The following is a 23,660-nucleotide window of genomic DNA, read 5'->3' as shown; positions in this document are numbered from 1 at the left end:
TGTTTCTCTTAGCTGTAAAAAAGGAAAGGCCATATTGGAGGATAGCTCCCACACTGGCCCCCCCTCACATCCTCCTACCCTTCTCCTTCTCATTTAAGCACCCCCAGAATGATCACTGACATCATAATAATAGTGTCAATTGTTAAATCAATAACAGGGGTCACTGTGCCCTTGCTTCTCATGTAGGACCTCTGAGAATTAAAGGTAAAACTTGTCTTCAAATAGTACTTTATACTTTGTGTGTCTGTGTGGGTGCAAACTGTTGAAATCTTTACTCAGTATAGAGTTGATCTTCTGTATATAAAGATAATTAAAAATGAATCTTAATGAAGAATGGGATGGGAGAGGGAGTAGGAGATGGGACTGGAGTTGAGGGTAGGAGGGTGGGTATGGGGGGAAGAACTGCAATAATCCAAAAGCCGTAGCTATGAAATTTATATTTATTAAATCTTTCTAAATAAAAAAGCACCCCCAGAGAGACCATATAACTTGGGAGAAATCAGAAATCATTAAGTCATTAAGTCATCATAGTGTTCTGGTCAATGTTTTTTTTTTTTTTTTTTTTTTAATAATTATTTTGTTAGGCACAGAAACCAGTACATTTTGGGGGCAGTAATCTAAATTTAACTTTTGGAAATATCTTTCCTTTTATATTTACAAATGTGTAAAATATATTTGCATGAAGTTTATAGAGCAATTTAAAAATACCCTGTATTTTAAACTCTATTTCAAAATGTCAGCACAAGTGAAATGGCAAAATTGTATGTGCAATTTTTCAACTAGGATGAAACTTTTAATGACTTTACTCCAGAAATTTAAAGCTGGTTAGAATTGTGTATAAGTACATTTTATTTTTATTTTAATCATTCACTAAGATAAAATAGCTAATAATAGCTAATATTGGTTGAAATGATAAGAATTTTTTAAAATAGCACTTTATATTTACTCTAGGTTATTTTATGCTTTTGATTATGCATTTGTTTTCAGTAGATCTGTAAATTTTATAAAATATAATATCCCAACCAGAGACGTCTGTCAACTCCTCCCTCAACAAGGACTACTTAAATATGGTTGGCAAGTTATACTTTTTTTCCTAGCCTGTCAGAGTATTAGAACACTTTTCACAAATTGGTTGGTCTTTCCAGCAGCCCAATAAAACTGGCACGTCAAATATTCATATAATGAAGAAGCAGAGGAGCTAAACCAAAACCAGAGTTCCCCGATTCCCTCCACTCCTCTTCCCCTTATTCCACGAAGCTTCTGTGCACCATCTTCTCCGAGCTCCTTCCTGGAGGAGCCTTGCTTTCCAGTTGACTGAACCCTTGACTTTCTTCAGGACCAGCAGAACACAGTGCTGAAGAGTGTGGTCACGAAGGCTGACCGCAGACACACTCACCCAGTTCCTTCACCCCTCAAAAGCTCCATTTCTTCCTCTGTCAAACACTGATAATAAATGTGACCTTCATCATGAGAACTAAACGAAATAATACACATAACTAGGTAAGCTAGCACAGCACGAGGCACACAGCATGAACGTAGTCAATGCTAGCTGTTTTTTTCATCATCTCTCTCAGCTTTCGTACTCTCTCGCTCCCGCCGCCCCCCCATACTCATACACACACACACACACACACACACACCCCTCTAGCATAATTGTCTCATGTTGCTCTGAGAGGACAAGGTAAAAGAGAGATTTATTTTAGTAAGTTTCTACAGAAAAGAACTGTTTGAGGAGCAGTTGATGAGGGTGGAGCTGAGCACAAAGCACAATGAGGAAAATACACTACGTTTTAACTCTTTTGTATTGGGTTTTCACACTGAGACTACATCATTTTCTTGAAGGAGTTACTCAAATATCACACATGTGCATGTAGTACCCATTTCTATACCTAAATGTCCATTCTAAAACACGTTTAATAAAACAGCAATGCTGTGTTGGCTGCCATTTTGGAGGAGGAGCCACACATACACAAGCCCCTCCTTGGGTACAGAGTTGTGCATGGTGTTGAGGCTCTCCTTGCTTACACAGAACTCACTCTGCCCACCAAAGTTGTTTAACAGAACACCTTGCTGGAAAGTGACTGTTAATTCACAGCAATCACAGTTTTTCAGGTGGTGTAATTCATAGCTGATAATGAGAGCAGCTAAAACCATCTGTTTTCATAACTTTCTCCTCCACCTTAAAAGAAACCTTTTCATTAGCAAACAGGACAATTTAGTTAGCGTAACAGATTTGCTACCTCAAATATTTTTGTGGAAAGATTAGAAATAAAAGACAAAAACAACCTCTTGGACTTACACAGGGAAATTTTCTGTGGCCTACCACAGATGTTTAGGCACCCAGGCAAAACCAACAAGGGGAACATGTGAAAGGTTTGTGCTCTTCCTCATCTTCCTGTTTCCCATTTAGTCCTCAGAGTGATGCTTTTAAAGAAAGCTGCTTCTCAGGAAGGGACTCTAGGCTAACCCCATTGAAATTTCCACCTTGAGCTACTTCAGAGAGGCTCAAAAATAGGCCTACATATAGCTGCCCTGACTTCTATCACTGCATAGTTCCATTTTGCTTTGCTGCCCATAGTTTATTAAAAAAAAAAACTGGTGCCATGGACGTGGAATTAAAATTTTGGGCTCTGGAGTTAGAAAACAAAATCTCGGAAGAAAGACCTTTCTCTCTGTCTCTCTCTCACTGTCTAACTCTGCCTGTCAAATAAAAAAAAAAAAAAGAAAACAAAACAAAGTCTAATTTGGAATACTGACTCTTCTGTTTATTAATTTATTAAAATTCATCCCACCTTCGTCCAGACCAAAAAAAAATTGTGAGTGTGAATCCAGGTTGCTGTTTTGTGCACCTCCCATGTAAAGATTTGCTTAGGATGGCAACACAGGAGGCCTTCTAAGAAGAGGAAACAGGATGTTATTCTCTCTCCTGTCTCACTGTCTCAGAGCTCTATCATTAGGGAGCAACACTATTGTAGACACAATAGGATTGACAATGTTTTGTACCTAATTCAATATTTAATATATAAAATTATATATATTGATTTTGTATAAAATTTTGCTTTGAAACATATAAGCCCTACAGAAAGACCAAACTAAGTCAACCAATATTAGTTTAAATAGTTGTCATTTTTGTGGGAAGAATACTTATAATCTACTCTCTTAGCACTTTTTTTTAAAAGATTTATTTATTTGAAAGGCAGAGTTACAGCGAGGCGGGGTGGGGAGAGAGAGGGAGAGAGAGGGAGAGAGAGGGAGAGAGAGGGAGAGAGAGGGAGAGAGAGGGAGAGAGAGGGAGAGAGAGGGAGAGAGAGGGAGAGGGAGAGAGAGAGAGAGAGAGAGAGAGAGAGAAAGGTCTTCCATCCACTGGTTCACTCCCTAACTGACTACAAAGCCTAGAGCTGAGACAATCCAAAGCCAAGAGCCAGGAGCTTATTCTGGGTCTCCCACGTGGGGACTGGGGCCCAATTCAACTGCTTTTCCAGACCACAGCAGAGAGCTGGATCAGAAGAGGAACACCCAGGACTTGAACTGGCACCCATATGAGATGTCGGCACTGCAGGCAGCAACTTTACCTGCTATGCCACAGTGCCAGCCCCTCTTTCAGCACTTTTCAAAAATACAATACATTAATTATAGTCACATCATTGGGCAACAGATCGCTTGGACCCCTTCTTTCAGGCTAAATAAAATTCTAAAATCTTTGACTAACACCTTCCTAACTGTGCTCCACCCCGCCCAGCCTCTGATAACCACCATTATACTCTCTGCTTATAGAAAGTAAATTTTGTTTTCTTAGATTATGGTTATGAGTAAGATCATTTGGTATTTACATGTTCTGTCTGGTTTATTTCATTTATCATAGTATCATTTAAGCTAATCCATGTTGCTGCTAATCATAGGATCCTTTTTTTTTAAGTGAATAGCATTCCACTGTCCATATACAAGTATACCACATTTATCAGTTAATGGACATAGTTTTATTCCACATCTTGAAGTCTACACTTTTAAAAGTTTTATTTAATTACTTGAATGACAGAGCAATACACACTAAGAGAAGTGGGGAGAGAGAGACAGAGACAAAGACTGATCTTCCATCTGCTGGTTCACTTTCCAAATGGTTGCTACAGCCAGGTCTGGGCCAGTCCAAAGCCTTCTTGGTCTCCCACAGGGGTGGCAAAGACTAAAGCACTTGAGCCAACCTCTATCGCCTTCCCAGATGCATCAGCAGGAATCTGGGTCAGAGGAAGAGCAGCTAGTGCTTGAACTAGTTTCTGATATGAGATAGCAATGAGGCTGCCCAACCCATTGTGCCACAGTGCTGATCCCTGAAGTCCACATTTTCAAAAGGGGAAGGAAAAATTAAAGAATTTAAGAAGCAAATCCAAGAAATATGTTTATTACTTGTTTTGGATATGGATCTACTCAGGTTCATTAAGTTGACTGATTTTGCTGGAGAAGACAGATTAAGAAGATAAGAGGGAGCAAGAGTTTGGTGTTCGGGTTAAGACGTCACTTGAGATGCCTGCATGCCCTATTAGAATGCTTGGGTTTGATTCCTGGCTCTGCTTCTGATTCTAGCTTCCTCCTGATTTGTACCCTGGGGGGCTGTATGTGATGATTCAAGCACTTCGCCTCCTGCCACCCACACTGGAGATGAATGCTGAGTTTAGGGTTCTAAGCTTTGACCTGGCCCAACTCTGACTGTAGTGGGCATTTGGGGATTCCTTCTCTAACTTGCAAATAAAATGAAAACAAATAAATGATTTCTTAAAGATTTATTTATTTATTTGAAAGGCAGAGTTACACAGAGAGAGAAGGAGAGGCAGAGAGATAGAGAAAGGTCTTCCATCTTCTGGTTCACTCCCCAATTGGCCACAATATCAGAGCTGCCTGATATTAAGCCAGGAGCCAGGAGCTTCCTCCAGGTCTCCTACGTGGGTGCAGGGGCCCAAGGACTTGGGCCATCTCCCATTGCTTTCACAGTCCATAGCAGAGAGCTAGATTGGAAGTGGAGCAGCCGGGACTCAAACCAGCACCCATATGGGATGACAGTACTGTGGGCGGAGGCTTTACCAGCTATGCCACAGTGCCGGCCCCACAAATAAATGATTTTTAAGTCAGTTCTTTTAAAGGGGATTAGGGTGGGGGAAGTGTTCAAAGACCCTGCCTCTGAATTAACTTAGAAATGTCCAAGGCAAGCAAATACCTAAGGAAGGAGACAACCTGGGCTTCCTGTACATTTTTATATACATTTGGGAAGAAGGCAGAACAGAAAGAAACAGAAGTCAGCTTGGGTCACAGTTCCAAAGTAATTGCTGCTGTAGAGGACTCAGCAGGAGAATGTAGGAGGTAGGAAAACACTTACCCATCCTTTCCTGAAATGTAAAAAGAACATATAGTTTCTTTCTCTGATTTGAAGTGTTTATTTAATTTTTTCTACCCTACTTAGACTTACTGATTCATAATTATTTGATTTTTTTTCTAGTTGGGGCAGTCTCCTTCAATTTAAATATTCTATCAATTCAAGGAGACTGCCCCGACTAGAAAAAAAATCAAATAAATTCTCCAATCATTCCAGGTTGTGATTCTTTTGTTTTTTTTTTTTTTTTTTTTTTTTTTTTTTTTAAGATTTATTTATTTTATTTGAAAGGCAGAATTACAGAAAGAGGGAGAGACAGAAAGAGAAAGAGATCTAACTACTGGTTCTTTCCCCAAATGGCCACAACCATTGGGCCTGGGCCAAGGCAAGGCCAGGAGCCAGGAGCTTCATCTGGGTCTCCCATGTGGTTGCAGGGACTTGGGCCATCTTCCACTGCTTTTCCAGGCACATCAGCAGGGAGCTGGATTGGAAGTGGATCAGCAGGGACTTGAACCAGCACCCATATGAGATGCCAGCATTACAGGCAGAGGCTTAACCCGCTAAGCCACAACACCAGCCCCTAGGTTGTGATTATTGATTTGCCACTCAGTGCTAACAGATTTAGAAAATTCTTTGGGACTGACATTGGGGCAGAGCAGGTAAAGCAGGTAAACCTGCAACACTACATCTCATATGGGTGCCTGTTTGTGTCCAAGACGTTCCACTTCTGATCCAGCTCCTTGCTAATGCCCTGGGAAAAGCAGTGGAAGATGGCTCATGTGTTTGGACCCCTGATACCCACATGGGAGACCCAGATGAAGCTCCTGGCTCCTGGATTTGGCCTGGCACAATGTTAGCTATTACATCTGGAGAGTGATACAGCAGATAGAAGATCACTCTCTGTCTCTCCCTCTCTATAACTCTGATGTTCAAATCTTGTAAAGAGATAAAAAGGAAGAAAATTATTTTTCCTCAACAATATCTGATTTTCAAGATCTTTATTGTGGTAAAGAAGTCACAAAATTAAGCTATGAAATGCACAGTTGATGTGCTGTCTTATGTAGTATTAACTCTGTCCTTATCTAGGACAATGTCTCTTGGATTTGCCAAAAAGAAATGACTTAAGTCCCTAAAAAACTTAATTCATTTACAAATGAGATATCAAAAATAAAAAAATAATATATTTTAGTTGAAAAAAGTAAGAAATACAAATAATATTTAAATTTTATTTACTAACATATTAACTAAGAGCATCATGGAAATACAGATCTCTACATCAAGGCATCAAATCAAGCCATTTTTTATCAATTAATTGTCCAGTGTACCCAAAGAAATAGAAACTGATAGGCCAGGGAAAGCCCTTCAGCTGGAGTCATGGCTCATCAACCAGGACTCTGGGCTATGCTGGGATTCACCACCCTTCTCCCCACATGCACACACACACTCTAATTTGTTGTTATAGTTAAATCAGAGGCCATAACAAACCATTGTGAACTTAATTCAACAAAAATCTCCCTCTGGATTCCTCACTTACAATCCCTCCTCTATGTGTTCATCACAAAAAGGACAATGTTGCAAGTCCAATCCTTGAGATAAAGTTAACAATGCAAAGCAAGATGGCTTAGCAGTTTTTGCAACACCTGCAGTCTAGTCTAAAAATGGAATCTGAGGGCCATCCTAATCATCCTTCTGATTTTCTATCCTATCCAAAGGATTTCAAGAGACCAAATTCACTGCCTGTTAAAACCCGAAAGTATCAGTGCATGGAGAATCAGTCAAGCTTGCTCTCTAAACATCGAGAATACCACCTCTAATACAGAATACAGCTTCAAGTCATCACAGGTTACTTTACGTGAATCTTCTGGGATGGAGAGGAAAATCTCAGAGTTTTAGGAAAGAACAATTGTTCTCAAAGGTACCAAAGTGATATTAAAGGATCTACTAGAGAACCACTGCCTAAACCCCACCCCCTAGGGCATGTAAATCTGAACCACAGGGAGCTGGAGGTTCAAACTCCCCATTTGGCTGTACAGATGAGCAAATGTTTTTTGAATCCAAAAGTGAATCATTTTTCTCTACAGTGCTAAGATCTACTAGTCTATCCTATTCAAGTAAGCATTTTTCAGTATCTAGAATCTGGCATTTTTCCCAGTTACTAAAAATTCTAATGAAAAGAAGCAGTCACACAACCCAACCTGACAAGCTTAAGATCTTTTGTTGGTTGTCTTCTATAATTGATATTACATGTATATTTAGAATAAACGGAAACTGTAGCCTTGTGCCAGTCCCTCATTCTAACATGTTTCACATTCTCCTGAATTGTGTGCATCTTCAGAAATTTCCAATCATCTTACTTTTAAATATCCCAGCTTACAATATGAAAGGACTCACAGCTTATTTAAATTAAGACATTTTACATAGCTCTGCCTGTACTCTTTCAAAATACTCAATTAACATAAGCTACCTTCCAGAGGATTTGCTTTAAGTCAGGTGGAAAAGAATATTATTTCAGAAGGAAATCAAAGAAAGAAAGAAAAAATATGATGCATAGCAAAGCAAACTACTGCAGCAACAATATGACTGTCTAATTTCCTCATATCTTGCAGGGAAAGGGCAGGGGGAGGTGTGTGTCTTCTTTTCCCCTTTAAAGCATTCTGCCAAAGATTCCTTTCTGGGCACAAGAAGCTCTCCAGGAAGTCTCCAAAGGGATATAATGTCCAAAATATTGCAGCCCCTTCCATCAGACAGCAGCTCAGAAAGTCCTTCTGCAGCCTCCCAAATATTACAGGCTCAATTACCCACAGGGAACAGTGAGGGGTCAGCACCATTAATCATTCCCAGGGCACTAAATGCCCTGAGAACAGTTCTGAGTCTGGCAACATTAGGGTTGTCCAAGAACTCAGCTCATCCCTGACAGCTGGGCCATGCTGCCACCTGGAGGACAGCAAGAAAACAGTTCCACAGATGCCAATCAGTAGCCCCCAGCCCTAGAGAAGCTGCAATGTGTGGGTCAGGCTGCATCACTAACTACTCCCTTCTTCTTGCATAGTTAACCCTGCACCCTCCTCCCAAATGCTGTGACTTTAATCACTGTGGTCCAGTTGCTTGAGGAACAAGTGGGACCAACGGCAGTGGGTGAAGGCAGATGCCTGGTTTCTTTGCCTTCACTGCTTTCCTGCATCTACATCTTCATCTAGCTTGGAGCTCCATCTGTGAATGTCCATTTTCCTATTCACCCTTCCAGTGATCACTCCTGGGAGTATCAGGCTCTGTTCCAGAAACAAATATGTGGTTCCTCACCTTCTGTGTGCACAGTTGAAAAGGTGGAAGAAAACAGAAGATTGTGCCCAATCGTGGTGTTAAGGAAGCAACAGATGCAGCGGGATCCAGAAGAGAGATACCTAAATCAGTCAAGGTCAAAGGCAAAAGGTCATCAGAAAACTCTCTAGTGGGGGTGGTTCTTTAGAGGTAATAACAAGATTATGGTTCTGAAACCTGACAGGTTTAAGGTCAGATCTGCTATGATAACCACAAATCATATAATCTTTCCAATTTTCAATTTCCTCACCTGGAAAATTTTTTAGTAATATCTGTACCATAGTATTATCAGAAGGGATAGAAATTATATGCTTCAAAGAGCGGAGAGAGTATATCAGCTCAATACCAGATGATAGTGTGTTTTTGTTGTTGTTGTTTTAATTATCACAGCCCTGGCAGAAAAAGCTGGACTTCTCAGGGCAGAGAAAGGGGGACAGGCAGGGACCATATGATGCCTAGCCAGGTGAGAAAGCCATGCTCACGCAGCGTGTTATCACTGCAGACACGGCTGCCCACTCTTCCTTTCCTAATTTCTCTATGACCATCTTTCCTCCCTTTGTTTTTTGTTCCACTACCCCTACTCAACACTCAAAGGAAAGAGGGCCATTTGTTTCCAGACCATTAAACACATTTTTTAAGGTTCAGTTCACTCGGCTGGTTTGGAGGGCAAAAAGGCACCCGGAAATAGCTTTTTTAATAATCAAATTTTCCTCTAGATAACTTGATAGAGAAGGTAGTGAACAGACACTGATACTCTGATGAAATGCTGGCACGCTTTGCTGGCACAATAAGTTTGAGTGAGCTACAGTGACACCTCCTGGTAAGACAAAGGGAACATCACTTGACACAAACTTTCCATGTTTTTATAATTTTACAATCAAAAGCAGTACCTGAAAATGTGTTTTTCCATATGAAGTGTTTGCCTGTTTCAAAAATAAAGTTCATGGAAACACTCACACATACACATTCTCAGTGATGTCTGACTTCCGTTTTAAAAACCAGCTGAACCAAAGGAAAAAAAATTATTTCATGATATCAAATAACTAGCCTGTTAAAAAGTCTGTCATCAACTCATTTTGGAATTTTATATACAAAGCCATTGTCCAAATTCTCTAAAGATAAGAACTAGACTGTAGGAGCTGGCGCTGTGGCATAGTGGGTAAAGCTGCCACCTGCAGTACTGTCATCCCATATGGGTGCTGGTTCGAGTCCTGGCTGCCCCACTTCTGGTCCAGCTCTCTGCTATGGCCTGGGAAAGCAGTAGAAGATGGCCTAAGTCCTTGGGACCCTGCACCTGCATGGGAGATTCAGAAGAAGCTCCTGCTCCCTGGCTTCAGATCGGCCTAGTTCCGGCCATTGCAGCCAAGTGGGGAATGAACCAGCAGATAGAAGACCTCTCTCTCTCTCTCTTTCTCTCTCTCTCTCTCTCTCTGCCTCTCCTTCTATGTAACTTTGATTTTCAAATAAATAAGTCTTTAAAAAAAAAGTAGACTGTTATAGGAGTAACTTTATACAATATTTCTAACCTGATTCTTTGTGAAATGCTAGCCCGATGCTTCCTGTCCTATCGAATGCCAGGACTATCAACACCATCATATTTCCACCTCAATCCCTTTCACTCCCTACTCCCAACACTGCAGTTTCTACATCAGGCTGCCCTCGCCTGAAGAATCCTAAATTCTAGAGTCCACTAACCCACCTGCTAACCCTCTCTCCATCTTTCTTCTTTCAAAATGCTGTGCTTTGACAATCATTTTTAAGACCCTGTGAATCCAAGCTGAAATGATAATGACTGTTAACAACCTAGCATTCTATATCTCCTTAGTAATATAAAGCTTGCAGATGTGAAATTAGGCCCTCTATAAATCAACCCCAGGATTGTAAAGAATCTCAGCCATCCCCCATCATCCATCTATCTATCCCTCCAATACTCATTTAGGTGTCCACTACATGCCAGGCTCTCTGTTAAGTTTTTTTTTTTTTTTTTTTTTTTTTTTTTTTTTTTTTTTTTTTGGACAGGCAGAGTGGACAGTGAGAGAGAGAGACAGAGAGAAAGGTCTTCCTTTTTTGCCGTTGGTTCACCCTCCAATGGCCGCCGTGGCCAGTGCGCTGCGGCCTGTGCACCGCGCTGATCCGATGGCAGGAGCCAGGTACTTATCCTGGTCTCCCATGGCCTGGAAGAGAGGCAACCGGGACAGAATCCGGTGCCCAGACCAGGACTAGAACCTGGTGTGCCGGCGCTGCAAGGCGGAGGATTAGCCTAGTGAGCCGCGGCGCCGGCCCTATGTTAAGTATTAAAGGGAATAAGTAATCGCATGACAGACACCAACCTTGCTTTACAGAATTTATATATTAGTAATCACATAGAAGGGGGAAAGAATTAACCAATCAACCAACCGAACAGAAAGAAAGAAAAGTTCAACTTGTGGTTATAAGTGTAGGACCTAGAGAGTGTAAGAAGGATAGCAGATGTCTTGTAGAAAGAAGTGTCTGAGAGAAGGGCCGGTGCTGAGGTGCAAGGGGTAAAAACCCAGCCTGCAGCACAAGCATCCCATATGGAATATCCACACCATGGCTTCATTACTGATGAGGGCATCTGTAAATAAAAAGTAACAGGTTTGACAGTTAATTATTCAACCTCGAGTCAAAGTATTAAACATGAGACAAAGCGGGGCGAGTGTTGTGATGTAGTAGGTTAAGCCTCCACCTGCAGCACCCGCATCCCATATGGATGCCAGTTCAAGTCCTGGATGTTCTACTTTCTCTCTGCTATGACCTGAGAAAGCTGTGGAAGATGGCCCAAGTCCTTGGGCCCCTGTACCTGCATGAAAGACCCGGAAGAAGCTCCTGGATTCTGGCTTCTGGCTTCAGATCAGCCCAGCTCTGGCCATTGCTGGGGAGTGAACCAGCAGATGCAAGAATACCTCCCCCCCCCTTCTCCTTGGCAGCTCTACCTCTCTCTGTAACTCTTTCAAATGTGTGTGTGTGTGTGTGTGTGTGTGTGTAAAGTGTCTCAGAGGAGAAGGCAGAACTGAGACCTGAGAAAGGAAAAGAACGAGCTATGGAGTCAGAAGAGTGTTCTAGGCAAAGGGAAAAGCAGGCACAAAGGCCCTGTGACAGAACAGGGATTGTTTTTACATGTAAATAGTGAGGAAGTGGAGAGTGGCAAGAGTTGAAGTTGATGGATGTGATCACAAGTATTCTACTATTCTACTCAAAGAAAAATTAGAAGTCCTTGAATGTTTTTTTTTTTTTTTAAGATTTATTTATTTATTTGAAATGGCAGTGACAGTCTCCCACGCTGGTGCAGGGGCCTGAGGACCTGGGCCATCTTCCACTGCTTTCACAGGCCACAGCAGAGAGCTGGATCAGAAGTGGAGCAGCCGGGACTCGATCCAGTGCCTATATGGGATGCCGGCACTGCAAGCGGCAACTTTACCTGCTATGCCACAGCACTAGCCCCCTTAAGTGGTTTTAAACAAAGAATGTAATACAACTTAAGTCTTGACAAACGGCTGATGCATAATAGTACTTACTTTATTCCAGATACTCATTTGATCTTCATAATAACTTTGCAGGACAGGTATTAATATCTTCAATTTTACTGGCGGTAAAGTGGAAGAGAAGTATCCCACCCTCACTCCCATAGCTAGTAAGTAGCAGTGCTGGGCCTCTATCCAGGCAGTTCATTCACAGGGTCTGTGTTTCACAGGCAATGCAATGTGCCCTCACAGTTCATTATTTCTGCAACACCAAGATTAGAAAGAGCCTGCAGGCCAGAAATGATGGTGTTTTAGGCCAGAGGATAGCAGGAAAGATGGTGGGAATTAAATGGATTTATGGTGTGAGCATTTGTCTTCACAGTAAAGATGACAGTTGAGATGTCCATATCCCATATCAGAATGCCTAAATTTGATACCCTCCTCTACTGGACACCTAAATTAGATTCTATTAGCTTCCTGCTAATGCAGACCCTGGGAGATAGCAGTGGTGGCTCAAGTCATTGGGTTCCCACCACCCACATGGGAGACCCGAGTGAGTCCCTGGTTCCCAGGTTGGACCTCAGTCCTGCCCCAGCCACTGTAGGCCTCTGAGGAATGAATCAGTAGATGAGAGCTCTTTTTGACTTTTTCTGTTTCTATCACATAAATAATTAATTAATGGATTTGTAGTGCATTTTAGCAGTAAATTATATAGGACTTAGTGGACTGGATGTGGTAAGAAGAATGCCAGCTGGTAGTAAGTCTTCCAATAACAGTTCAATCACACTGCTGAGATGGATTTCTGTGTTGTATTTGTTCCATGGACATTTTCTATGTTACCAGGATCTTCCCTCCAAGTTTTCTCTTCTAAGGCATGCATTTATTTACATAATTTGTAATTTCAGTGTTTTATGGGGCACCCTTTTAACATGGTTTATTTTTCTAGTGAGTATAATATACATACACAAAAGTGTATCATATATTATATACAGTTTTACTTTATTTTTATACTATATTATCTATTTTCAACTTGTTAATAACTGTATTTGAAAAATGCTTTTAAGTGATGCTTGACATTCTTTTTAAGAATGTGCTACACTTTATTGGTTTTTTTCTATCTTTAGGCAGGTGTGTTGTTCTTAATATTTCGTTATTCTAAGTAACCTCCTTTACATAAATCTTTGGCTGAAACCCTGATTATTTCCCAAGGCTAAACAACTAAAAATGGAAATTCTAGCCCTAATAGAATAGTCTTATTCATTGATAGATTGCATTAACATATTTCTACATTACATTTTACTAAGATGTAGCCTTTGAAATCCCACCAGTGTTATGTGAGAAAACATGGAAGAAAAGTAGATTATGTTGAAGTGGATGCTGACAGAGGGATAGATGTGACAAGGGGGTATCTATGAAAGTTCTTTTCTGATGGCTTCAATGTTATCCGTGAATAAGAAACAAGACCTCCAACTGGGAGTGAGGGTAAAAACATAAGTACTCAGTGTTTAAGGAGAGTAGTACAGTAAGATAACTTCAAAGAACCCATTTAAGGGAGGGCAGCAGGCTAAGTCACTGCTTGGGACACGGCATCCCATATGAGCACAGGTTCGAATCCTAGCTGCTCATTTCCTATCCAGCTCCCTGCTGATGTGCCTGAGAAAGCAGCAGAACATGGCCCCAGATGGCTTGGGCCCCTGCCCCCATGTGGGAGACTTGCATAGAGTTCATTCTCCTACTTCCACCTTGCCCAGCCCAGGCCATTATGGTCATTTGAGGAGTGAACCAGCAGAGGGAAGATCCGCGCCCCCCCCCCCCACCTCGTAACTCTGCCTTTAAATTAACAAACATAAATTTTAAAAAAAGATGAATGATTTGAAATAATACCATATTTACACATTTTTCCTTGGATGTATTTGGCTCATAGGTGGAGGCACAGTGTAAGGGAAGTTAGATCTGGGGCAGCTGTCTGGCACAGCAGAGTGCCTGGGTTGGATATCTGACTGTGGTCCCATTTCCAGCTTTCTAATGCACACCCCTGGAGGCAGCAGGTGATGGTTCTGGTAATTGGGCCCTAACCACCCTCACAGGAGACCTGAATTCAGTTTCTGGTTCCTGGCTTTAGCCTGGCCCAGCCCCATTTGTGAGCATTTGGGGACTGAACAGTGGATGGGAGATCTTTCTCTGTCTCTCTGACTTTCAAATAAAAAAAAAAAAAAAAAAAAAAAAAAAAAAAAAAAAAGTTTACAAGAGTTGGATTTAACCAGGATTAAACTTCCGGCTGTTTATCTCCAGTCTAGACTGTTTCTCTGACCTTCAAGCCACTGTCTAATGCTTCCTGCTGACTTCCTGGATTCCACATGTGTGACCCACCTTTCTGTCCCTCTCCAGTGCCTCTGTGCCAGTAACTATACTGAACTGTTCCCTCACCTGCTCACCTTATCACCTGCTCTTTTAGTTTCAGTTCTCCTACTCAGCTTCCCCATACCACCTCCCCCATCTCCAAACTGAGACATAAATCCTTTCTCATAATAATATCTTCCCAAAATACTCCATGCTAAAATTTCATTTCATTTACCATGTTCATTATTATTTATTATGTATTCAATGTCTTTATTCCTCATTTTATTCCAAATTCTTTCAGGGTAGCAACCTTTCAATTTCTTTTTTATGCTTTTTCTTATTTCAATACCTAGCTCATAGTAAGTTTTCTTTAAACTTGTTTTTTCTAATTAAGGTATAAATTTGCTTATAAAGTTTCATCTCATGCCTTCATCATATCCACACCATGGCCTCATTACTGATGAGAGCATCTGTAAATAAAAAGTAACAGGTCTAACAGTAAATTATTCAACCTCGAGTCAAAGTGTTAAACATGAGACAAGGAGGGGCCAGTGTTGTGATGTAGTAGGTTAAGCCTCCACCTGCATCACCCTCATCCCATATGGATGCCAGTTCAAGTCCTGGATGTTCCACTTTCTATCCAGCTCTCTGCTAGTGGCCTGGGAAAGCAGTGGAAGATGGCCCAACTGCTACATGAGAGACCCAGAAGAAGTTCCTGGCTCCTGGCTTCTGACTGGCCCAGCTCTGGCCATTTCGGCTTTGGGGAGTAAACCAGCAGATGGAGGACCTCTCTCTCTGTCTCTCCCTCTTGTGACTCTGATTCTCAAATAAATAAATAAATCATAAAAGAAAAAATGAGGCAAGGATTCACTTCCACATGTTGTTTGCAAGTAACACTGATTTTATCTGAATTGCCTTAGGACAATAGTAATAATTATAATAAATACCATATTTGTATAGAATTTTTTAGATTTTCCATTTTCATGTTTTCAATATGACTATAAAACTCTCTTCCTCTCTCTCCAAAAAGAATGTCAAGTTAAAATGCAACTATGGAGATTCCTTCAAGGAGAAAGTATATTTTTACTAACTTTTTAAGAAAAGATAGGCATTTGATCAATTAGGAAAAGGTGGACATCTCAGGCTGGGTATGACATGATGAAAACATCTAAAGAGTTAATAAATTGTAAAGTAATTAACAAGTTAGACCTTAATAGGCAGGAATTTATAGTTCATATACTTTGCCTTGTGAAATATCTCATACCAAAATACATACTGAGCAAAAATATATAGAATAAATGTAGGACTTACTTTTTTAATTTTTTATTTGGTCATTCTACCTGTAGGCATGAGGAAAAAAGACCAATTTGAACTGAATAACAAAGCATGAAAATTTGAGCTATACTATAATTCTCTCACTGCATTCTCCATGCGCAAACTACAATGGAAAAATAGAGATAAAAGAAACTTCATTTGTCATTAGAGAATAATACAGGTTCCCACTTAGATCATCAGAGGCAACTACTCTTTAAAAGTAATTCAGTTTTGGGGCTGGCACTGTGGCATAGCTGGTAAAGCACACGCCAGCATCCCATATGGGCGCCAGTTTGTATCCTGGCTGCTGCACTTCCAATCCAGCTCTCTGCTATGGCCTGGAAAGTAGTAGAAGATGGCTCAAGTCTTTGGGGCCCTGGACCCTTGTGGGAGACCCAGAAGAAGCTCCTGCCTCCTGGCTTCAGATCTGCCCAGCTCCAGCCATTGAGGTCATTTGGGGAGTGAATCAGCGGATGGAAGACCCCTCTCTCCTTCTGCCTCTGCCTCTCTGTAACTCTGCTTTTCAAATAATAAATAAATTTTCAAAAAAATTAATTTAGTTTTTAAATGCTCAAATTTCTTCCTCAATTTTCCTTGCACATTTTCCTTGCTCTGCAAGGAAACGGATGTTATCAAAACTCTGAGTTCAAATTCATCACCCAAAAGTTATTCATACCTGAACAAGCTGGTGAGAGATAGTTAACTAGTCTCTAAATCTCTAAGGGATAATTTGAAGACAAATTCTCTGCCCAAATGTTATTAATTATATATTTAGGACCTTAGCTAGCTTATTTCTGAGGGGCTTTGGAGATCAAAAGAGATGTGAAAAAAAGTGTAGAGAATCAAAGCTCACATTTCAATTTGAATTGAACTGCACAATGAGAATTTACTTCAGCACTTTGTTGCATTGTAATCTATAAATAATCTTCTGAGGTTCACTTGCCAGTTAGGAATCATCACAGGACGTGCACCTTAGATGTCAGTAGTTAATTTGCATGTCAGTGAAACATTAACTTGATGAAAATTTTAAAGCTTTATACACTATTTATATCACCATTGGAAAGCATAGTAAGTGTACTAATACACTGATTTGTACTGTATTTAATGTACTTTTTAAAAGGCCATGTTTAAATGGTCAGTATTTATCCCTGTTTAATTCAGAACAAATCTGCATTTTAAACTCTAAAGTATTTTAATATTAGTAATTGAGAAGTCTGATTTAAAAAATCACGTCTATTTGGGAGCTAGAGTAGGTGAGAATCGGATTTACAACCAAAGATGACTGGTTAGATTCTGAGGTTAAATTCATAGTTTGTGGTCTTAGCCATAAACATGTCATCCTGGGTCAATAATTTAGTACTTTTTTCAAGTTTTTGCTTATTTTTTTTTCTTCTCTGAGTCAAAAAGAACAGTTTTGTGGGTGGTCTCTTTTAAAAGCTTAGAACGAGTGTTCATTCAAGTACAAAGGGAAACAAGCAGTGGGCACTTAGACTTAACTACTGTATTTAAGTGCAGTACTTAGAACAAATACTGTATTTACATAGCCAGAAATTTCAAAAGCTGCCAGCCCCGGGTTTGGACTGCCATCAGAATTGCCACACCTGTCAATCAGACCCAGCCAGGGTAGCAAGCAGAAAAGCCAATGAGAGAGGAAGAGGGGCACTGAAGAAAAGAGATTAGAAAAGCCTCTGGAAGTTTCCACCATGAAATCACAATAATGTATCCGACACGTAGTTTCGTCTTCGCATCCTCAGACCACTTGAGTTTTAGTTCACCCAGAGGGGAATTCTTTGTAATGAAAAGACTTGGTTACTTTGCTTTACTGGTTAGTGGTGTAGTAGCGTCTTTCTAGAAAGTGGCGGCGGAAGGTCACTAAAGACGGGCGTGGATTTTCAGTTCAGTGAAACAGATGCACGTGTATGTTGACTCATTATTAGTCTGTTATGTTTATTATGTTTATGGCTTCTCTATCTACCCAGAATTTAAGTATCTTTAGATCAGAAATCTTGCCTTAGTTTGTCTATTATCCCTTCAACATTTGCGATGTTAGACCTTAGTAACTATTGGCAGACTTGATTGTATTTCTAAACAGTTGTTCACTTCCACTTTGATGGTCTGTCTCATTCCATGATTAAAAACAAAAACAGAGTTAAGTATCCTGACAGAGAAAATGCATACACAAGTAAAATGAGATAGGGTCACAGAGACAGATAGCACATACATATGCACTCCATGCAGCATTATGTGATTCATAAATTAGAACTCTGATTAGCCCTGTGACTTCTTGTGCCCAAAGTGATCACTTAAGAAATTCATTATATCTATGATATTAAAATATTAATTTTATCATGAAAAAGCTATATATTAACACATAATCACTAACATTCACTGTCACATCCTCATTTCACTAATGTTTGTATTTTTATTAGTCAAGTAAGTTGATTTTTAAGGGAAATCTAAATCCATAATGGATGTTAAAATGAAAACCTAATTCAATATCTTTATTTAAATTATTTTAAAGGAAAGAAGAATACAATTTTATTATTTAACTTATTGAATCACTTAGCAGATATGTTTCTGGTTGCATCTACTTCAAAAATTGACTGTCAAACATCATCCTCTTTAGTAAACACCAAACTCATAGGAGAAACTGAGCTTTGGAAATAAAATGTTCCTCAGGTAAATACTGAAAATTTTTATTGATACTAGAACAGCACCCTGAATCTTTCCAAAAGGAAAAAAAAAAAAAAACAGCATAATAATACCAGCAGCAGGTAAATTTCAGTACTTAGGAGGAAGACAAGTGGATGGCATTAAAGCCAATATTCAAATGTAACAAAGCAAAGACACCATGACACTCTATTACTCTGTCTTATGATTTATGAAGTTAGTGCCTGAATTACTCAAATGGATATTATGTGTTATATGGCTTGGACATTTAGAGATCCAGGAAGAATTTTATTCAGGGAAACCTGCCTTTGTATTTAAAGGTATCTTGACAGTTTCCCAGTTTAATGGAAGTTATTCTTCTCTCTCTATCACTCACCCTGCTAATTCCCACATGTTTTAAACAACAACTTCCCTAACCAGACTGTGCTGAAGATATCTGCTCATAAATATATGGCATAGGAGAAAAATGTCAAAAGATTTAGATCCAACTGAGTATTAATTTAAAAGAGAATTATTTTTGAGGAAGAAAAAGATCAACATAAATTCAGCGAGGAAATGAATGATAGTATATAGTACAAATAATTCTCTATCTGGGGGTCCTGAGAACTTTCAGCAAGTGGTTGTGGAGTCATGAATGTTTGTAATTCATTAGCTACTATGTTAAAATGCAAAGCACACCATGACATCAATGATGTTCTTTTAAATCTCAACAAACAGGCTATTACAATTAAAGCACTTGCAAAAAACAGTACATTTAAATATAGAACTTGGTAAGATTTCAGTGTCTTAATAACAATACTTGAATAGCATTTCATAATTCTATAGGAAGATGAAAACATCTCGAGATTGACTCTGAAATGCATGTGTTTATATACACCAACCTTTCACAAATACTTGTAGCAGCCAGCTTTTCTCTCCTGAAAATTTCTTTTCCTCAGGATCTCTTAATAAGACGTTAATGTATCTTTAATAATCCTTGGTTACTTAAAGGACACTTTTTTTCAAACAGTGAAAATAATAACATTTTATTGAAGAGCATTTGAAACGAAGTGCTTCATTTTCTTTTCTCACTTTTCATCTTCCTTCAGCTCCTAGACAACAAAACAATGGTTCTTTCTTCATGTGGTAGAGTAAACTCAAGAAATACAAATGGCCAGGGGCCTCACAGCAGTGAAATTATGGTTTCACAAAGTCTTTTTTTTTCTTCCTTTCTTTCTTTCTCTAGGAAGAAACAAGTTTAGAAGGACCTTTTACAACATACTTTAAAGTCATGCATATTTGCATGGTATAATCGTCTTGGCAACACTAAACATTGCTGACTGATCAATGAGACCAAAATAATTAAGTTCTGTTCTTTGTACATTCAAGATTTAGTACAGTAATCAATCTGGGTAAGAATTTAGAGTCTGGAGACCTGAGAAGATGAACAAGCTACTAGCTAAACTTGGTCATATGGGAAGTGGTTAAATGAGCACAGAGTTTATACACAGCTGTGGATACCTTTCATGTCTTAATCTTCAGTAGAACTTGGTTGATTTATTGCTCATTTGATCCTGTACTAAGCTGGACACGGTATGCAAGCAAACAAAAGAAGAATTCAAAAGTAGGCACTGCATTCAAAGAACACTACTGATATTGAAAACATAAAATAATAGATTGAAACCATAAAAGTTCTTTTAAAGCCAAGAAACAAGAGTTACAAAGGCTACTATGAAAAACATTAAGGTTATGAATATTAAGAATGATAAGCAAGAGGGGAAGGGAAACCACATACTTTTCTATACATGTATTTGATGAACTGCAGATATGGTTTGGATGCCTACCCAGGTTTCCATTTTTACATATCATCTACCCAACTCTCTCTTCCCTCCTTAGAATAAATCATAGCTTCCCAAACCCTAATCAACACTCCCACTACATGCTTTTTCTCCTGTGGAACCACATGTGGTGGGTCATTGAGAGCTGTTCATGTTAGGCTATTTATCCTGGGGACTGAAAGAGCAGGCTTCAACAGACTCAGCTTAGCAGGTCCATGAAGCACATCAAAGTAAAATACAGCTGGAGCAGTTGCAGATGGATGTGATGGTAACTACTGGGATTTACAACCAGCTACAATGTAGTCAATAGATAATAAATGCAATAAATATATGTATCACAACCAGCTACAAATACACACACACATATATATATATAAAATTTTAAAATCTCTCTTGCCAGAAGCTTATTTCGATTACTACCCATGGGCCTTAGGAAAAGCAGGACCATCATTCTGAGCAAAATGAATCTTCCTTTGTAGTCGGCTAAAGCACAGGCACCATAAACAGGTGATGCCATTGTAATCTAAAGAATGGGAAAAGTCAAGTGAGGCTGTCTACCATCGGGAAAAGCAGCAGAGGGGATCTTTCTGCTTCCCTGGCCGGGTTTCCAGGCTGCTCTGACCCGGGGTGCATGTGCCTGCCTCGGGGGATGTTACCTTGCGGCCAGGGTACGAGCAATGGATGCCTGCACCATTTGTAGAGTGGAAATTACACTTTATTTTTCAAAAACGGAGTCTTCTCCCAGAACCATGCAATTCGACTAGTGGAAGGCACATATAGAATAAATACATATTCCAAAAGAAAAGAAAAAAAGAGGGAGAGGGTGAAAACAAACCCCACCCAGGAACCCCGAAGGGAAACAGGTGCGAATAACAGAAGGCAGCCAGTTGCTAATAACACTGAAAACTCCATCTTCGCTACTCGGAGAAGCTCTCGGGTTGGGAAACACGGAGCCCTGGTTCCTAGGGTTTCATTCACGCGGCTGCCTCTGTGAATCAGAGTCAGACGTAACTTTCGCACTCAGGAGCGGTTTTCGCGGTCGACTACTACAGCCTTCCAGCCAGGAGAACTCCGTTCCCCACAAGGCCCCTTGACCCTCACTCCTGCAAGAAGTCACTTTTATTCACAGCCTCGGGAGCGCCGTCCGCGTCGCTCAGCCCGGTCACCGCGAACAATGAGCCAGACAAGGGACCCACCCAGCCAACGCCTGCCGCCGGCCGCGCGCAAGCCCGCTGGCGCGGGACGCTCCGGGTTCCGGGTCCTCGGTGCCCAGGCGCTCCCCGCCTTTCCCCGAACCCCCAGTGAAGGCAGATCGTTCCCCACCCCCTCCCACCCCCGGCACCCGAGCTAGTCCAGTGCGCCCTGCCTGCCAGCACCCACCAGTCAAAAGATGCTGTCTCTAAAAAAGAAAATCCCAAGACGGGGGCGGCGTGAGGTGGGGGCTGGGGGCGTCCAGCGGGCTGCCCACCGGGTCCCGCTCGCCCGGCTGGGGGATTCAGCGCTCCCTGGCGCCGGTGTCCGCGGCGTTAGGGAATCCCGAAGGATTTGGGGTGGGGGCAAGAGGTGGGGCCAGAAGCCATAAAGTGGCTTCCGCTCCCTTGTCAGCTCCCCACCCCCAACTCCACGGCCCCCGGCCTGGCAGGGCTCCGGGATCCGGCAAGACACAAAAGACCGGTGGCCCCGGTGCCAAGAACTCTGCCGCCGCCTCGGTCCGCGCGGCCTTGGGGCCGGGTCCCCGCGCCGGCCCGGGCGCGCCGGGGAGCCTGGAGCATCCCTGGGCGCCTCCTGAGCTCCCCGGTGCGCTCCTCGGCCCGCAGATACTGAGGCAGAGGCGGCGGAGGGGAAACGGAGAGCAAAGGCAAGACTTACTTGGGGGCCGGGGGCTCCGCCGGACTCCCGCTCCGGACGCGGCAGGTGTCTGGCCCCGCGGGCCCAGGCGGAAGGCGCTGGCGCAGCTCCGAGCAGGGGCGCCACTTGGTGAGCACCGGGAACTCCCCTTGCTGCCGGGCCCCGCGCCGCTCGCTGTCACCTCGCCGCGCGACGCAGGCTCGCTCCCCGCTGCCTGGCGCCTCGGCCCGGGCGGGTCTCTCGCCGTCCGCTCGCGGCGCGGCCGCTCCCCGACAGACCACACCCTGTCACCCCGCGCGGCCCTTCGCTCCTGCCTCTTTGACACTTCCACGGGTTACTCCGCGGTCTGCGTCCCCCACCCCCTCCGCCCACGTGCTCCTGCCGCTCCCTCGGCGCCGAACTTCCCCTGCCGGGAGCCCCCACCCGCGCGCCGCAGAGCCGGCGGACTCGGAGCCGGGCGAAGGTCCCGGGGTCCTCGCCCGCCGGCCCCTGCCCCCAGTGCCCCGTCCCCGGCCGCTTTGGCGCGCGGGACCTCGCTCTGCGTTTCTTCCTGCGGTGGTTTGGGGATACTGCGTGGTATTATGTAAGGATAGACGTTTTTAACGGGCCACTTTTATCACTTTTAATATTATGGAAATGCATTCCCGGGTGTCACTTGGAGTGATGGTCCAGCGACTGTTCATTGGACTTTGGGGCTGGACTCCCAGCCCAGCTTTTCCCACCGGCAAAAAGCTCAGGGAAGTCCAGAACATACCCCTTGGAGCCCCAGTCCAAGCCAAACGTGCCATTTCCTCGTGAATGCCCGTCCTTTTTGGTTGTGCTTTGCTATAGACGGTCCTGATATTCACTTGTCCCTGTTCCTGCAGACAAAGTTGGAGGTTCCTTTCCGAGGCGCCCCTCGGCACTCGGTTTCACGACAGTGCCACCCACATGGATTCCCTCTTTGCGTCACTGCCTGTGCCACGGGCCCCCACGTTTCTCTAGGCAGAGTTTCCCACTTCAGAGGCACACTCGCAACTGTGTCAGCAGCCCCTGCAGCAGTCCTCGCCACACGGTGTTTGTTCAACAAAGGTGCAGGGGGCGAATGCCTTTTCATTACTGGGCAAGCTTTGGTGGTTTTGGGTCACATCTATAGCAGTGAGGGCTTGCATTGCCTGCTATCACGGACCCCCAAATAATGGGTCCTGTGGAAGACTCAAACGCTTTGCGAAGCTTTGGCTGGCGGGATTTTCACACGTTTCTTTAATCTTTAAAATACGTCTTCCTTGCAGGCATTACCCAGTTTTTCTAAGTTGAGGCTCAGAGAGGTTAATAACTTGATGAGTAGTCAATGTGAAGCTCCTGGCCCCGCAGCGGGGGCTCCTTGTGTCTTCACAGCGCACCAGCTGCACCTGGCTGATTTCCTTAACTGGATTCCTGACCGTCACCTGCCCAGCCCCAGGCTGAAGCTACAGCGCCCGCAGAGAGCTGTACAACCTTCTTTCCTGGGAGGACAGCATTTCCCTTCCTTTT

The 23,660-nt window shown here is 42.3% G+C and overlaps 1 protein-coding gene across 2 annotated transcripts in view; it reads right to left on the bottom strand.

The window, feature by feature from the left end:
• The window catches only part of SEMA6D (semaphorin 6D), a 665,819-nt gene extending 643,351 nt beyond the window's left edge, over window positions 1–22,468 (bottom strand). The window contains exon 1 of one of the 2 annotated variants that reach the window (XM_051822408.3): window positions 22,170–22,468. The gene's annotated coding sequence lies outside the window, so the exon portion shown is untranslated. The remainder of the gene's footprint in view (window positions 1–22,169) is intronic. The other variant, XM_051822409.3, reaches the window with a different exon arrangement.
• Between the last annotated feature and the right edge of the window lie 1,192 nt (window positions 22,469–23,660).

Source organism: Oryctolagus cuniculus, chromosome 12 (genome assembly GCF_051225735.1).
Source record: "Oryctolagus cuniculus isolate XC-2025 breed Fujian yellow rabbit chromosome 12, ASM5122573v1, whole genome shotgun sequence".
Classification (NCBI taxonomy): domain Eukaryota; kingdom Metazoa; phylum Chordata; class Mammalia; order Lagomorpha; family Leporidae; genus Oryctolagus; species Oryctolagus cuniculus.
The sequence above is the reverse complement of the archived record's forward strand: the minus strand, read 5'-3'. Positions and strand labels throughout refer to the sequence as shown.